The following is an 18,908-nucleotide window of genomic DNA, read 5'->3' as shown; positions in this document are numbered from 1 at the left end:
TTTGATTTGGCTAATCTAAGCAGGTAAACATCTGTTCTTTTTTATTTAATCTCTAGATTTCCACCTATTAAAACCAGTATTTCAATAGATGTAATCCTTATTTATTTAATTTTTTTTTTTTAAAAAAAAACTTATCTTCCTTTATTTGATATGATTATTTTTTTAAAAAGTTTTTTTTTCTCAGTATGTGATAGTTTGGCAAATTAGTTTTTACACTTCTTCCAACATAACTTATTTCTAAAACAATTATCAAATTCGATTTTACCCTAAGGATACTTACACTATTGATTGATACCCTAGATATGATCCCAACATCTGCTCTTCGTCGCACTTGTCCATTATTGTGAATTATTTAAATTCACGATATTAATTTTATTAAAGTTCCTATCTAATAGAATCTTTTATATGCTACATACGAATTCTTTGTCTATATTAGCTGGTAATCAAGTTTGTTAGAGGTTGGATATTGAGGACAGGATTCTCGAAGAGATTGTCCAGCATGCAAAGACAAAAGGTATATTTGAAAAGATCATCCACCAACCGAAGAAAGCCAACTTGATCCAATCATTGGGCATCAAAGGTTGAGAATATTCCCGGAAGTATTAAGGTACATCTTGAATGAACCGGAAAAAACACATTAAGTTGATTGATGCATGTTTATTTGTGATTTGTTTGGTTGATTTGTTAGAAGAAACAAAATGTGAGTGGTTGTATAGTTTCCTAAAGAAGTTTGGAGTTTTTAATTTTTTATTCCAAGGAAAAAATAGAATATGGTGGATTATAGTTCATACATATTTCTTATGAATATTTATTATTTTTCGACGTGTTATTAGTTTGAGATTGCTATATTGAATCCATATACACAAGATTGTATAGGTGTATGATAATTTCAGAAATTTTCATTTCTTCCGACAATTCTTCATTCAAGACTGCTCTAGGTTTGCACTAATTAATGTGTGTGATTGGGTAGATTATACGTATGTTAGAATTGTAAGAATATTCTAGTAAGATTTTTAATAGTGATAATTTATAACTATGACTGAAAGTTTGTAAACAATTTTATATATAACCACAAGTAGTTATAGATTATAGGTATTTTACCAATTTTCATGGACAATAGAAAGTTTCACAACTAATTATATAATGTCCTGATCGACTTATATATTGTTGAATACAATGCATATTGTTTCGAGTTGTAATCGTGTGCAACTAAATACATATATCTAGGGTCTGGATGCAATTTCATAATGGTTTTCGGTGCTCGAAGCTTCCTTGTTCCACCGTATGTCCTCCCTGTATGAAATATTGACCAGAAAAGGCACCTTTGAAGCAATCCTAATCGAAGTTATGAGCGCAGTGCATAGTGACCAGAAGCCCCATCATTTTAAGGAACACACAATGTACTAAGGCCTACTTGATATTCAGTCAAAAGAAATCACGAATCCAAAGGACTGCATTGAGTACGCCAATGAAGCTTCTTCTATAAACGATTATGAAGAAAGGAGGTGTTGGGAAAATGACAAAATAACATTTTCTTATTCTGAAATTGAATCTTTGAAGCAATGAGGTGGGTTTATTTATAATCTCCGAACACTCCCCATTTCCTTGCAAATGGTTTCAGCAAGGGTTGTCTGTGATCATCATTTCTTGGAGTAGACTTGCTGAAAATAGAATAAATCAATCTCAAGACTGCGTGCTATCTTTAGGCTTTGTGTGCACAAACAAGACAGGACTGGTGCTGTCTTGGCTACTCTCGTCCTCCATCTTCATGAAAAAATAATGCCTGTCCATCCAAGAAAATATTCAGCAACAGAGGAGGAAGGGAATAGCTTCAGAAAACATTAGTGTTCATTTCTACTTAACGATACAGACAGACCGATGGGTGTCTGCATTCAGCTCAGAATGAGAAGCGGTTGCCAGCAAGATTGCCTGCTTTATCGCAATGATCTTTACGGCCACAATACTTTCCTTGTAAACAATTTAGCAATATCAAACCAGCCATCAGTCGAAAAACAAAATTTACAAATTCATAAGAAACGTTTATGAACTACAAATCACCATATTTTGTTTCTTCTGTGGAAAAAGAATGAAAAAATTTGAAACTTTTTCGGAAACGGTACAATCCATCACAAAATTAATATGTAGTGAGAGCTAAAGAGAGTGAGAGAGGGAGCATATATATTGAAAAATAGAAGTATTGTACTTGTAATTACTACATATTGAGTAGAGGAGTCCTAGGTTTGTTAATGTTGAAATATTGGGATATCATTACCAACCCAAATCAAATGATTGGAAAGCCAGACAAACCACAAGAAACCAATATAGCTCTTACACAAATTTTTTATTGATGGCCCCAAATACGTTCAAAAATCAAGCAGCAACCAATTAAAAGCACAACAAAAAACAAACCGCAAATAAACACAACACCAACATAGATTTTTCCAAAGACAGTTCATGAACAGATCAAACAACACACGCACACTCTGCGAGCTCAAAAATAAAATACACGAAATTGATAACCCAGTTCGGTCATAAAAGACCTACATCTGGGGGTTCCAACCCAGGCTTGACTTCACTAAATCGAAAACAAGTTAAGCTTACACAGAGCTGTGTTCATCTCCCTCAAGAATTGCTACCTGCAAATCATTTCTATGCAACACCATTCTTCACCAAGATTATCTATCCTACTAAATTGGGCCTTCAGCAAGATTATCTATCTTCTCAACAAATCACAATACAACACTAGGTTGTTACAACATATTGCATTTTTTTCTCCATGGACGGGACCAGCCATATCTTTAATATGGGCCTGGAAAAATAATAAAATAAATCGCATTTGGGCCTTCTGGGATTTTGGACCTGCACTCCGAAATCCAATTAGCCGGCGCACTTTCCTGGTATACATATTTAGAAATATCAAACCAGCCATAGTCAAAAAAACAAAATTTGAAAATTCATAAGAAACCTATATGAACTACAATCCACATTTTATTTCTTTCATGGAAAAAAAATGAAAAAAAATTGAAACTTCTTTCGGAAACAATATAACTGATAACAGAAATTTGTATTATTTAAATTTGTACAAATCCACAGGGAATTTATATTCGAAAATCAGTGAGTGGAAGTTTATAGAAAAGCGATCAGATATATCAATTTTTGTGGTTGTAGACCCTGAGTGGTTATCAGAATTATTTATACTCTTTTACTGGTGAGTTTCCAGGTCGAACACAAGGATTTTAAGTCATGAATTTCACAGGTAGAAATTTTGAGAAAACGACGAAGAAGGCATGAAGGGATCCGCTTGCAGCGGATCCAAAAGCTAAGCTATAGAAAGTAGTAATTAAAACGGTAAAAATGAGGTGAGCGGAAGCAAGCGAAGCGAGGGCGGAAGATGAAGTGCTAGCGGTAACCAGATGATCGGGACATGAGCGGAAGTGGGGACCAGATGAACGGGACATGGATGAATAGCGGTTACCGAGTGATCGGGACATGAGCGAGCGGTACATTGTATATGTATATATATATGAGCGACAGAGAATGAGGGAGAGGTGTTGTGTCTGATTTGTGCGTTACTAAATGGATAGAATTTCCTGGATGTAGTGAGCGAGCGATGTAAGTGTGTTATCGGAAATATATGTATGTTACGAAAATGGCTAAAAGGGGGTAATGCAATCATATAAACTGAAATATAAAAAATTCATAACAATGGAATTTTGACCTTAAGGGATTTACAACAAGACTTCAATGACACCCAGAATCGAGCCATTATAAGAAAGAAACCCTACTGTCAGTAGGAATCTCTGCGACCTAATAGACCACCGCCTATGCCCCGTTAATTTTCCCAATATCTGCCTCATTAGTGGCTTTACCTTTCTGTTACCTCTTTTTAATCAAAATTGAATTCAGATTAGTAGTGAAGCAGGTCGACAAGGCTCTCGCGTACTTAACTACATTGAACTACCTTGAGACCGCTTTTGGCGCATAAGAAGGCTCAAATAATCAATTCTTCTCTTGCTCTAAACCAGTTAAATGAAATTCTCTAAATTCAAACTTTATATAAGTGTGTAAAAAGGGTGGAAGAAATGGGGATGAAGAACTGAATGATATTTCATTATCTACTACGAAAGCAGAGAAAGATTATCGCTACAAAGCTGTAAACGAAAACAGTAATCTATTCTAAGAAAGCTGTAAAGATTTGGCCAAGAGGAAGGAAAACCTTTACTCCCTTGGCCATTCTTGTGGAGAACTCCTTACAGGGTTGGAGGTCTCGGAGACAGGAAGACGACTTGCTTGCGAAAAGTAATTGCTAAGAGTATTTAAAAATCGAAGTATCGATCTATTTTACATAAAAATATCTGGCCCTATTTATAGCAGGTGAGACGGGACGGTTGCAATCAGTTGTTGGGCGGTTCCAACCGCTGAGCAGTTAGGCAGTTAGTGGTAGTTATTTTGTTGAAGAAGTTGCTGGCCATAACTCCCAGGGTGCTCGCTTTGATTGCATTGAATTTTAAGGGCTCAGATCTTCCTCGCTTGCCGGAGAGCTGGAGGGCATCAGCGCAGCTAGGCTCGCTTGTGCTGGCTGCAAATGAAATGGATGTACCGCTGTAGTTGGAACACTTAGTTGGAATCAGGTGATAATCTACACCGGTGGGTGTCTAGATTGTCGTTTGCAAGCGGGAGAGGCTATCGCTTGCGGGCGGTGAAAGCTACCGCCTGCCTCTCATGCCTTAGTCTTTTCCAGGAAGTATCCTGGGCGCCTGCGAGCGGAGGTGACTGTCGCTTGTGGCATCTGCCTTAGCTTTTCTGGCACCAGACTACCGCTTAAAAATGGCGAAATTCGTTAATAATCTCAAAAACAAAAAATAAATTCCAAGCTTCTTTCACATTCTATTTCTTCCAGCAAATTAGCCAAACAATTCACAAACAAAAATGAATCAATCAACTCAATTTGTTTCTTTAAAAACAATTTCACTCAAGCCGTACCTTAATACTTCTGGGAGCATTCTCAACATCAGAGGCCTAAGGATTGGATCAAGTCTGTGGTTTTTGGCTGGTGGATGTTCTTTTCAAACATGTCTTTTGTCATTCCGTGCTTGACCATCGCCTCAAGAATCTTGTCCTCAATCTCCGCCATTGGCTGCTTTGAGATATCTTTCTCATTTGAAGAAGAACAAAACACTAATTTGGATAGCCGCTCTTTCTCAGCTTGCCGGCAATATTTATCCGCCTCAGTCGTGCCAGCAGTAATAAGATGGTAGGTATGGACAAACTTGTTTTGCCGAATACTATAAGCTCGACAGATTGCCTGCTGCTGGACAGAAGGATTCCGAGAACGTCCGGCAGAATGACCCTGGAAGCCCCAACCAGACTAATGCCCTCAGAGCAGCACTTCGTCGACGCCAGCATGATCTTCGAATCATTTTCTCGATCGTTGAACGCATTGATAACATTCTGGCGTTGCTTCTTCTCTAGCTTTCCTTCCAGCCTCAGAATTTCCTTTCCGGAATTACACTGGAAGGTCGCGGTCAGATGCTCTTCGATCAGGTCCAAGGGCGGAAGGTACTGGCTGAAGATGAGTACTTTTTCCTTCAGCGTCATACTGAGGCGGACAAACTCGATGATGAATTTTGTTTTGACTCTTTTGTTGGGATTGAGCTTTGATGTCTCGGCTGCTTGCATATCAATTCCATCAGTTGGCAGTTGCGACTTGCATCGTTGGATAAGGTACGGAAAACAGATACCAAAGAAAATCCAAAATCTGAACTCTTAATTGTTTTCCTTAGTCGTTCCCCTTCCAACCAGTCGATCAGATTCTTTTGCAATCCAGTCGATTTCAAGAGGACGACACAGTCTCTTAATCTGGGAAGACTCTTTTGCAGGATAGAGCCTTTGTGCACATGCACAAACGGCGACATTGAGACTTTAAGCTTCTCCACTGCACGGTTGGCGGATTCCGGAAGCAAAGCAGGCCTAGATCTCCGGCGTTTCCTATCTGAATGCAGAATCTCAGTGAATGTCGGGTCCTGCATAGCTGCTTCTGCCACTGTAGGCCTTACGATCTTCAGTGAGTTGAACAGCTCTATAAAGTTGTTCTAGAAAAGAGTCCCAGACAATATAACACGCTTTTCGGTCTTGAGCTGAACCATTGAAGTCCAAATTTTACTCCGGGGGTTGCGAGGTGTATGGCCTTCATCAAGAATCACCGGTCCAGGCCCCAGAACTTCGAAGTTCTTTTCAATATCCGACCTCTGCCCTTCTTCGCCTGCATCTGCTTCCATGTTTTTCTGCGCCGTCAGCTTCTCAGACAGACTGTAGCTAATCCCCAAAAGGCCTCCCCCTCTCTTCCATGAATATATCTTGACCATCCAGATTACCTCCATGTCCCTGCCATCTGATACTCGTTCCTTGAAAGAGATGCTCAGCAGCAGCAGCCATCTCGTCACCGATAATTGTCAGATTGTTCAGGTTGTGGAAATTAAACCCGGAATTCCACTTCCTGAACTCCCCTTCCCTGTTCTGAAGCAATCCAGCCCGGGCGATGATCATCGGCAGACAGTTTGGATACATCTTTAGATATGTCTCGAGGAATACGATCATGAGACGTATCTTTCCTGTCCCTGGGGCATGAGAAATGATGCATCCGCCCACTCCAGCTAGATTTGAGTTCTTTAAATCGGCAATATCGGTACTGCCTGCCAAGTTCCTCCAGAGGAACTCAAATCCTTCTTGCTGGTGTTCGTACATACTTTCCCGCACACCAACCTTGATGCTCCACACTGAGCCGCTAGTCCAGCTGCTTATATCCGCAGAATCAGCTTCTGGGAGATTAACTGCGCTAAGATCCAGACCCTTCCCTTTCTCCTGGTTCTTCTTTCCGGAAGCATTACGAGCTTTGATCTCCTGCGAAAGAAAGATCAACCTAAAACTGCACTGACCTACATTCAAATAATTAACAAATTAGTATAGAATTAGGGGTGGTGGATAATTAATTAAAAAGAACAATTTTGATGTTCCCCATAGTCCGATGGTTTTCTGATTTCAGTTATTTAAGGAAGAAATTGATATATACTTACCGGTCGAGGAATTACATCCTTCGGTTGAATCGTCACATGCTGACAGTAGATACAAAACCATCCTCGATCGTCTTCTAATATCAATTGATGCAGCCCTCGAGCACATCTGCGCTCCTGAGTCTCTTCCTCCTCCTCATCGTCTACTCTAACAACCTGCAGGCCATGAATTGATCATTAGTTATCATTTCACTTTCTGAATAATTATAATAATAGTGCCGATTTAGTTCTCAATCCATGTCAAATCAGTTCTTGTCTATTGTTTGAATATTGAATTATTCTACACTAAGTGTTGGAACTGATTTACTTACCTCACGGCTGGCAGTCGTTCCTATTTCCTCAACAGCACAACAAAAGTTGAACTCTTCAAGCAAGTCTTCCATCTCCTCCGCCCGCTCAGCTTGTCTCTGTCCCTCTTCTGTGAGTGGCACGACATCCTCCTCAAACCGAAACTTCTTTGGAAGAGGAGGGTAGCCTTCAGCTGCATCTGCCGCCCCACTCCCTTCACCAGTATGTATTGATCGAGACGGTTGTCCGAGAATAGATTCCCTCGGGATTTTGGAGATATCAAATCTTTTAGGCTTCAGCTTCTTCGCTTTAGCCCCCGTCATAAACTTTGTCATCTCCTTTAGCCAATACGGCATATCTTCTCCATCCCCGCCACTTTTGCAAATCCGTGTAGCTTTCGGGCTCTGGGCATTTGAGGCTGAGACTTGGTGCGCTCCTGCCTTGACTGGTCGGTCATCATCATCGCCACCCACCCTCCTCTAATTTCTCTCCCTCTGCGCAGCGTTCACTGGCATCTTTCTTTTCGGCGTTCCATTGCAGCGCTGTCCTGAAGCCTTTACTCTCGCGCTATCCTTTTCGGTTTCACTTCTTTTCTGATTCTTCCGTTTTTGCCTCCTCGCCAGAGTAAAGTCTTGATCATCCTCATCATCCATGCAGTTCCCAATTTCATCGCCAGACAAATCACTCAACTCATACGACTGGCATTTATTGGTCCTACTTAGAGATCGAATCCGGCCTCCAATGCCAGAAGAACTGTCACCATGTACCCGAATGCCATCGTCAGCATTTCCTCCGCAGACAATATCCCGCAAATCCTCACTCAAATTAGTCACTTCTTTCCCCTTCTCTATGGGAGCCATTGTACTGGAGGGGGTGTTGGCAATGCCCCCATCGGAGTGGTCCTCTAGTTCAGGGACCGTCAATTCAGGCCCAAATAATGCAGCATAAATGTCTGCTTGATTCCTCCGATGCTCCATACAGGACAGGTCTTGGTTCCTATCGGTGCATCCTTCAGTTTGAGCTGTTTGAAGCTCTTCATCGGCCTGCAGGCCATGAAAGTAAAATTTGAATATCGAATAAAAGATGAGGAATGCATATTTAGTGAAGAAATTGTTCATAAAAGGCATTCAATATCTAATTGTGCGACCTAATTGAATCATTGAGCTTATTTTATAAACTTTGTTAATCTGTTAGCACCTTATCGGCAAAAGAAATGTGTCTTTCGTCGTGTCTTTGGACTCTGCCGGTGCTCAATGAACCAGCCCTTCCGTCGTCTATACTGGTCATTGACGGAGATGGCAATTCCCTTCTCTTATCTATTGATTGATGATTATTCTACATAACAATGAGGTATAGAGGGGTCAAACATATTAGAAGTCATAGATATCACAATGATTCCTAGTTACTATAAAGTAGCAATAAATCCGCACTCCTCAGCTGCGAAAAAATTAAATGGACATTTGGATCTTTAATTTCTTTTAGACTACGTTCAATATGTTAGAGTGCCAGAATTTACCCATTACTTATTGCTTCTAACAACATGACGATACACATGAAAACTTATTCAAAAAATTTATAGGCTCCAATCCCAAAAAATTATAATACATACCAAAGGACAAACATTCAACTATAAGCGTGTATGTTATGTAAGAAAGATGAAGTCCTTCCAAAGTAAAATAACATTTTATAAGTGAAAAGAACATGTAAATGTCTAATATGTATATATATCACTTCGAAGAGATAGAGTTCCTCCAGCAGAAGAATCTAATAATATATTTATATTACTGTATGACATTTATAAAAAATACGTTTAACTAACAGGCCTACTGTTCATCTATCAAATAATCAAGTAGTTTGTTATATTTAACACAATATGTAACTATATAAAATCAATACGTAAATACCAACAACCTTTTCTCTTTCTATATAAGCAATCTCCCTCCAAGAAAATAGATGCAATGTTGGGAGATAAGAGAGTATTAGTAAATTTCATATTTAGCAATGGAAAAAGCTTGAAAATCAGTTATGTCTTTTGATGAAAAAATAAGATTTTTTTCTTAGTCTGATTTTCAGTATTTCATATTATGTTTTGTTTTTCATTATATGCTTACACACGGGACATTTCTGTGAAAATTTAAGATAATGAAGCATATCCCAATTACTTACATATCCAAAACATGATTGTGAAAAATTAATGAACATGTGTAATTTAACATTTGCACTTAAATAAAACTAAAATAAAAAATTGCAAACAAAACCCAAGCAGAAAACACCTGAAGAATATATCATTAATCCTGACTTTTCTCTTTTTCGTCATCTTCTTTCCCACTCCAAATCCCGAAAACTCAGTCGCATTTTCTTTTCGGAAGTCTCCCCCTCTTCTTCTCACTCTCCCTCTCCTTCTCTCCCTCGCGAAACTATCCACATGAATTTCACGAACAGAGCTCAAAGGTGTGCATGTGTTTTTGTGTATCCATCGACCTTTTAAGTTGTTTTGGAGCCACTTTTATCGAGCTACATCTCCATCTCTGAATCGGAAAGAATGATTAAAAAATCTTTGCTTTGTAGCTTAATTTCTTGCAAATTCTTGGTCGCCCTTGTTCTTCTTGTTTGATTTGATTAATTTAGGCAAACACTACAGATTTGTATCCATTTCTTTGAGTTTTAGGTTCCTCTTCGATTTTACCAATGTTTGATGGCTCTTGTCAATGAAATTTGCGTTTCTGTTTGGTTTTTCGATCGAGTGTGTCCTGATGTGCAGACAATAGGAAGCCAAAGTCGAATGCAAGTAAAAGAGGTAATTGATATTGCAGTGGAATCTTCTCCAGGTGTTTCTCATTTTTGTTTTTGCTATTTTTGTGTGTATTAGTGTTTAGACATTTCAGTCTGCATGAATATATTAGTATTTGTGGCAGTCGCTATTTCACTTTTTAGTATTTGCTAATATATTCTTAATCATGTGATATTTATGTGAAGAATTAATGATCATGTGAAAATTGAATATTTACACTAGAGTACCTCAAATGGTTATAGAAACATTGAGTAGGTGTTGAAAAAACAATGTAAAGGTTAAGTCCGTCTTAACTTCACACTATATGATAATTACATAAATGCAACATGTCAAAATTAAGTGCTCACTTGCTGAAATCATTAAGGCCAGCAGACAAAGATCGTATGCAACATATAATGATCAAGTGCCTTTGTTGAGTCTGTTTAATAAGAACTTCAATAACAATAAATTTGTGCTTTTAAAAAACTCACCGAAATGGTACCAGGTGCGACAAGTGGAAGACAATCGAATCAGTGTAGGGGATCAATCAATAGCTTGAGGAATGTAAGAACAATCTCAATTGGTAGATAATTCAAGAAATCTGCCATTGTAATATTATATAGATTGCAAAAGTAGTCAACGTCAACATCTTGTAAGAAAGATTGAAGTGACTATTGGATAATCTGGAATAAAATTTCTGAGAATGTAGTAGCATGATATATAAATATAAGAGATACAAAACATTGATAAAAGGCTGCGATACAGACAATAACGGGGCCTATAAGTGTAAATAGATGTTATTGAAATGCATGGCAAAATATTAGAAATCTTATTGATCTTTACCCCTTCGTATGTTACGGTCAATAAAAATATTAGAAATCTTATTATGTTGTCGCTGAAACTAGTAAAGTGCCTATAGGCTATAAATTTTGTATATATCTAAGCAATAGTAATTTTACCGTTCATTTTAATGTTCGTGGCAGTCATGCTTTGCCATTTTTTTCAGCATTTTCTAATTCTATTCTAAATCATATAACATTCATGTGAAGAATTAGTGATCATGCGAAAATCGAATATTTACACTAGAGTTTGTCAATGGTAATAGAAACATTGAGTAGGTGTTGAAAAAAAAAAAATGTAGAGGTTAAGTAGGTCATAGTTTCACACTCTATGATAATTACATAAATGCAACATGTCGAAATTAATTTCTCACTTGCTGAAATCAATAAGGCTAGCATACAAGAAGATCGTATGTAACATATAATGATCAATTGCCTTTGTTTTGTCTTCTTTTTATAAGAACTTCAATAAAAATAAATGTTTGCATTTAAATAACTCACCAAAATTGTACAAGGTGCCACTAACGAAAGATATTCGAATCAGTCTAGGCGATCAGTCAATAGTGAAAGGATTGTAAGAACGATCTCCGTTGGTAGGTAATTCAAAAAATCGGCCATTGTAATATTATATGCATTGCAAAAGATATAAATGATTATTCGATAATATAATCTGGAATAAAAATTTCTGAAATGCAGTAGCATGACATATAAAAAAAAGAAAAATATATAAACCTTTGATAAAAGGCTGGGATACAAACAATAAGGGGCCTGTAAGTGTAAATAGATGTTATTGAAATGAATGCCCAAATTTCATACCACAAGAGACTTGTTTTGAGAAAAAAAAAAACCCTTGTCTTTTTAATGAAAATTACTGAACTTTATTATCTTTATCCTTTTGTATGTTAGTCAAAATAAAAAAGAAACTTTAAAAGAAAGAGAATAAAATGAAGTACAAAAGGTTTCTTTCAAAAAAAGTAAAATAAAATAAAAAGAGATTGCAGCAATGGTATGCGGAAATCTAAAACTCAAAGAAATGGATACAAATCTGTAGTGTTTGCCTAAATTAATTAGATCAAACAAGAAGAACAAGGGCAACCAAGAATTTGTAAGAAATTAAGCTACAAAGCAAAGATTATTTAATCATTCTTTCCGATTCAGAGAAATGGGGATGTAGCTCGATAAAAGTGGCTCCAAAACAACTTGAAAGGTCGATGGATACACAAAAACACATACACACACTTTGAGCTCAGTTCGTGAAATTCATGTGGATAATTTCGCGAGGGAGAGAAGGAGAGGGAGAGTGAGAAGAAGAGGGGGAGACTTCCGAAAAGAAAATGCGATTGAGTTTTCGGGATTTGGAGAGGGAGAGAAGATGACGAAAAAGAGAAAAGTCAGGATTAATGATATATTCTTGAGGTGTTTTCCGCTTGGGTTTTGTTTGCAATTTTTTGTTTTAGTTTTATTTAAGCCCATTAATATTATTGTAATGAACAACTTTTTTGGTCATTCCAAATATGATGAATACTGGGACCCTAAGCTAACCCCCTTGGATATCTAAAGTATAGTATGTGATGCATTTAATTTACCATAATTAATTGCATTTAACTCCTTATAACAGTCGCATTCAGTCCAAACCAAATAACTTCAAATCAAGAAAACCAGAAAAAATCAATAGCTCTAAAGCAATTTATGTAGCTCTTAATTGCATAAATGACAAGGCAGGTCTAAACTAATTTATGATGATCTTAATTGCACAATACTATAAATCTGTAATTTAAAAATTAGTTACAATATTATAAAGACATGCTTGAAGGGGTTTGACATAAAACAATATATTCACACGTAGAAGTATTAAAAGTTCCACGGATCAAATGCACATTCTAACTATAGTATGTTCCTATGAAATAAACGAACAATTAACCAAGTTGACTAAGAATCCAATTGTCTTCAATGTGACATATCACCAAAAAGAAATGACCAACGCAATAGTCGCAAAATAATTAAGAATACTACAACAAGAATAAACATATCTACAAGGAACGAGATAGAACATGATTTGTGACTAGCAACAAACCCATCAAACAAATCTACAAAACAATAAAATCATGCAACATCCCATATTTTTATTCCTCGTGCGCTAATACGCCAATCAATAATTGAGAGACATGACAATAGAAATAAACAAACAAATTTGACAAGAACCAAGCAAATTATGCAATGGCAACAATACGCAGAATTCTCTTGCACGTCGATGTTAGCCTGACAACAGCAGACTATAATAGGCAGCTTCCGCATCTCTGCATCTTTACACCCTTGTGGATTTTCACCCTTGATTGGGCTTAATTTGAAGCCAAATAACATAATTGCATTGTGAATATATATATATATATATAAAGCATCTCCAAGGTTGCAAGTGCATTAATAACCTTAATTCAGTCAAACACAATAAGAAAACCAACCCCTGTGTGTCACATAGTTTGTGGTGCAAAAGGGTGAGTTGATTTCTTGAGACGGAAATTCATGTGAATTCTCTGAGGTCAAGATTTTCCATACTTTCTATTGTGAAGATTATAAAAAAAAAAAAACTTATGGTCTTTAGAAACCTTACTCAACAAAGGAGATAATAGAGTTCCAACCGGACGAGAGAAACTGAATCTACTAGTGCCTACACTCGACTAGATAGATATTTTACTGGTGTTAGTACTGCGGTATGAGGATCAACTTCCTATGCAATTTTCGAATTTTTACTCTGCGTGGACCAATTCTATGCATTGGAGGAGGGTTTTTCACTCTTGCAAAGAGACACAATGAACAGCTCGTACTATTATCAGTAAAATAATATTTACTACAATTTTGAGTCTTCCTTTCTTTCCTACTAAATTGATTTTTAAGATTTCATCAAAATTTAATTCCATTATAATACACAATGGAAAATAAATTTAAGAAATAACAAAAATAATAAAGACCTCTAAATTGCCAAAAGCAAAACAATGGTTTTCTTTTCTTCTCTTCTTCTTATTCTTAATTTAGAAATAAATATATAATAGATAATAGACAATAAGTTTTTTTTTTTTTCTTTTGTTTTGGTTTTTTTTTTTTTTTGTTTATTTTTTAAAGAATTAGAGCAAAATATCATCAATATCTCAATCTCAATTTGATTTATACATATCACATTCATTGTAATAATGTAAGTGGGCTTTAAAAATAATTATAAATAAATCCAAAGTAGAAAACACCTGAAAAATTAATATTTCTTACTGATACCATTACCATCCAAAACCCTAATTTTCTCTTTCGGTCAACTAATCTCGCTTGCTCGTCTCTCTCTCTCCAAATCTCCAAATCGCAGCTTCACTGTCAGAAATCTCTCTCTCCCTCTCCCTCACCTCTTCCTTCAGCAAGCATAAGGTATGTATTTATATGTTTTTTCGTATCTAATTACCTTCCAAGTTGTTATGGTGGCACTTTTACGGAGCTTCGTCTCCATTTCTGAATCCGAATACATTATTAACATCTTTCATTTTTAGCATAATTTGTTGCAGATTTTTTATGGCCCTTGTTTCTTCTTGTTTGATTTGATTAATTAATCTAAGCAAGTACCACAATCTGTGTCCGTTTCTTTGATTTCTAGATTCCCCAAACTAAAACTAGGGTTTGGGCAGATGACATATTTTTTTATTTTTTATTTTTTTGTTTTATTAGTTTAAACTCTTTCTTCTCTACTTTATATCATTCACTAAAAAAAAAAAAAAAGTCCCTTGTGGAATGAAATTTGGCCATTCTTTTAAACATCTGACATCTATTTACACTTATAGTTCCGTTATTGTCTGAATGGCAACACTTTGTCATTGTTTTCGATCTCTTTTACTCATATGTCATGCTGTAATGCTATTGATTTCTTAGAATTTTTAGTTTGAAATTATCCAATAGTCATTTCAATCTATCTTAAAAGATTTTGATGTTGACTACTTTTTCAGTGAATATAAATATTACAATGGCAGACTTTCTAGATTATCTACCAATGGAGATCATTATTACAATCCTTACGCTATTGATTGATCCTCTTGACATGATCCGAATGTCAGCTGTTAATCGTACCTGGTACCATTTTGGTGAGTAATTTAAATGCACACATTCATTGTTATTGATGTTCCGGTCAAATAGACTCAACAAAGACACTTGATCATTATATGTTACATATGATCTTCTTGTCGGGTAGCTGGGGATCAAGATTTTTTTATTGATTTCATCAACCAAACACTTAATTTTGACACGTTGTTTATTTGTAATTAACATGTAGGGTGAAGTGATGACAAACTTAACCTTTAAATTGTTTTTTTTTTTATTATTATGTTTTTATGAACATCTACTCACTGTTTCTACAACCGTTTGATAATTAAAATATTACATATGTTTGGTAATATGTAATTATTTGATGTATTCAAATCTAAATATTCGATTATCATGTTATTATTAATTCTTGACATGAATGTTACACGATTATGAATATAATAAAAAAGTACTAAAAAAAAAAGAGCAAGCATGGTTGTCACGAAGACTCAAATAAACGATATAATACAATCAAAATTACTCTTGTTTATCAAACCCCGATACCTCTATGTAGTGCCTAACACACATGATTCGCCTAGTGCGACTTGCCTTGTTGGGCCAAGTTTGCAGGCTTTTAAGTTCGGCCGGGGGTTTACCCAAAGCGCACCTGAAAGGTAGGTGCTGCATGTTCTCACGTTATTAAAATAATAATAATAATAATAATAATATTGTTTAGATATATCCAAAATTTATTGCTTATAGTCACTTTACTAGTTTCATAGACAATATGATAACATTTCTAATATTTAAAAGCTTCACAACAATTGATATGGTTACTTTATTGAACAATCTACTATCGTATGCAATGCACGTAGAGGTGTGTTTGTCGGGGGCATTGGATTTTGGTTTAGGATTTGAATATCTATAAATTTAATTTAAATAATTATATGATGTGATATGAATAGATATTGATAAAATATTTTGAATATAAATTTGATTTTTAGAAGAATATATGAAAAATGAATTTTGAGGAATAGTAAATTTTTGTAAAGTTTGTCAAAAGAACACACCCTAATTGCAATTCAACACCGTTAGATACATACATACTAAATTTTTGTTTTCATTCTTTATTTTATCTTTCCTTTCAAGTCTATTACTGAATTTTATTTTTAGTATTATTATATTCAAGCATAATGAAATGTGTAAACACTAATATACACAGCTTATCATTATGTTAGCTAGGGAAATTACTCTTATCCATTTTTACACACGTATTTTGGTTTGCAGTTGTCCAAAATGGCATCGCAAAAACAGCATGTCTAAGGAGAGCTCCAATGCTCAAGAATACAAGCTACTGTGACGCAATTATGAACCAGAGGAAGAAGCACCATCTTCCAAGATTCAATGATCTTCGGAAGGAACACGAACTGTACTCAAGCCTCCTTGCTATTCTGTCAAAAGCAAGTATGATTAATCCAAAGAATTGCATTGGTTTTGTCATCGGAGCTTCTTCTACAAGCCATTATATAGGGAAGAGCATCATTCATGCACTCCTCCCAAACAAAATGTATTGGTCGAGCAAAGGGCACACCGACGCTAATGTGTCTGAGACCATACTTTTCAAACTCAATGGCGGAGTTTGCATTGTATCAGACATTCAAATCCAGCCTTCTCCTGGTATTCTATACTTTCCAGTGTCTCGACACATTTATGTTCATCGTATTTTATGTTGGGAATCCTAACTGAGTTCTTCTATCCTATTTGCATTCCCTTTCAGGACATTTATATTCTCTGCTATGTCACTCCAATTCAGCATGGGGCATAGTACGTTGCCAAAATATCAAACACACCAGGACATTAACTTGTCGGGGGATATAAAGGATGACCACTTCGTCTGGGGTTATACATCGCCTCAATTCCCCATGGAACAGGTTATGCACTAGCAGTTGTCCTAATTCCAAATGATTTTTGGTTGAAATAATAACTTACATTTGCTCTAATATGAATTGCATATGGCCAGAGTCTCCTCAAGCAAACATTTACACTGCCTGAACCAGTTCTATGTGTGGGAGGGTTTCTGAAGATCGAACTCTTGGGGATGGTGCAAAGAGACCCAAGGAATAGTTTATACTATCATTGGTACTTAAACAACCTTTGCCTTTGTAATACTGCATGTAAATGTGCACAGAGAACAATAGAGATCAATCTTATTCAACCCAAAAAATTTGGGCATCACTTACCACTATATATTGGTTAATTGTTGCAGCCTGCATCGGGTGAGCATCCGCGGCCAGTCCCTCGAACCGGCCTTCGACATAGAGACAGTTGAAAGGGGCAGACTAATACTTAGGCACCAACCTTCAGCAGTTATTGATGTTTTGAGGCAGATTCCCCTTCCCTCCACGGCTGTCATCAGCCAAATGGCCGTAGCGCAATCGATGGAATTTATGTTTAATCATCTTCTTCCTTTTGTAAACTTTGACCGAAATATAGCCTTGGCTCCAGCCCGAAGATATGCCAATAGTCTCCTGGGCTATAGCCCGAATGAAGGCCGAAATGGTAGGGAAGACGCAGAGGCCTAGAGCCCCAAAGTGCCAGCCTTCAAAGCATACAACAGCCCTAAATATGGATTGCATCATTGCTTATACATTTCAATATATGATGTTGTATTTAATTTGAGTAATACATACTAATTATGTATCATTTCATTGGTCTCACTTTATTGGTTTTTATATAAATTTTATTTAAAAAATAAAGTAATAAGAAATGTTCTGTAATAAAAGAAAATGTAAGAAATGTTCTGTAATAAAAGAAAATGTAATCATATGATGTATAGATTTGAATTTATGATTATTCAATTTAAGTACATATTAAAATTGGTTATAATTTTCTGACTTTCAACAAAATTTACAAATTTCACAATAAATATTAAGCAATTATAAGTTTGATCATAATTCTCCGCATCAAATATTCAAAATAATATCGAATTATATATATCTCTTATTTGGTAAAAACTGATCCACCCATGCACATACACACATAAACCAGTTATTTTTTAACAATAAAATTCATGGCTTTCTAAAACACAATCAACTGTTGCCTTGTCATCTGCGGAGGCCGAGTACTTTTTAGTAGCCGTTGCAACTGCTGCATGCCAAACAGTCTGGTTAAGAAGAATCCTTGAAGATCTAAATCAAGTGCAGAAAGAACCAACTGTGATATACTGTGATAGTTCATCGGCTGTGGCAATTGCCAAAAATCCAATAATGCATGGCCGGACAAAGCATCACTTCATTCGTGATTTGGTAACTGCAGGAAGTGTGCATCTTATATTGTGCAACACATCAGCCCAACTTGCCGATCTATTCACAAAACCATTGTCTGTTGCAAGATTTGAAGAACTTCGCGCACGCCTTTATGTTACCAACTTTGAATAAGGGGGAGTGTTAAAAATTATTGATCCTGATTCAAAGTGTTTATTATTATTATTATTATTATTATTATTATTATTTCTATGATGTTATTCAGTAGTTTCTAAATTGCATCGGTTTGTAAAGGTGTCAGTTTCTTCTCTGTTCTTTGGTATTTGTATTTTCTTTGGGTGGTAGTATATTGTAAAGTATAATAAGAAAAACCTTTTGATTCTACTTTTCCTTTGCAATTGTTGTTTGAATTATTCCAATTCCAACACCCCTCACTCTCTCCTCACACAAAAAAAAAAAACCTTTGAAGAACAGTCATTCAAATCAACATTTTGTCAAAGGAAGATATGCGGCAGGTGTAGAGAGGTTGTATGCATATATATGTGTATCTATATACCTTTCAACCTGGATGAACTTTTACCAGTTCGTCACTTTTTTTTTTTTTCGAATATGAATGAATACTAATTTA

At 36.0% G+C, this 18,908-nt stretch overlaps 1 long non-coding RNA gene across 1 annotated transcript in view; it reads right to left on the bottom strand.

The window, feature by feature from the left end:
- Nucleotides 1–1,254: 1,254 nt before the first annotated feature.
- Nucleotides 1,255–18,908, bottom strand: part of LOC127243724 (uncharacterized) — a 61,236-nt gene continuing 43,582 nt past the window's right edge. Inside the window, exon 4 of the long non-coding RNA XR_007837029.1 lies at nucleotides 1,255–1,783. This is a non-coding gene — a long non-coding RNA (uncharacterized LOC127243724). The remainder of the gene's footprint in view (nucleotides 1,784–18,908) is intronic.

Source organism: Andrographis paniculata, unplaced genomic scaffold (assembly GCF_009805555.1).
Source record: "Andrographis paniculata isolate CXL003 unplaced genomic scaffold, ASM980555v1 Contig98END, whole genome shotgun sequence".
Classification (NCBI taxonomy): domain Eukaryota; kingdom Viridiplantae; phylum Streptophyta; class Magnoliopsida; order Lamiales; family Acanthaceae; genus Andrographis; species Andrographis paniculata.
Note: the sequence above shows the minus strand (reverse complement) of the source record. Positions and strands in the feature narration are given on the sequence as shown.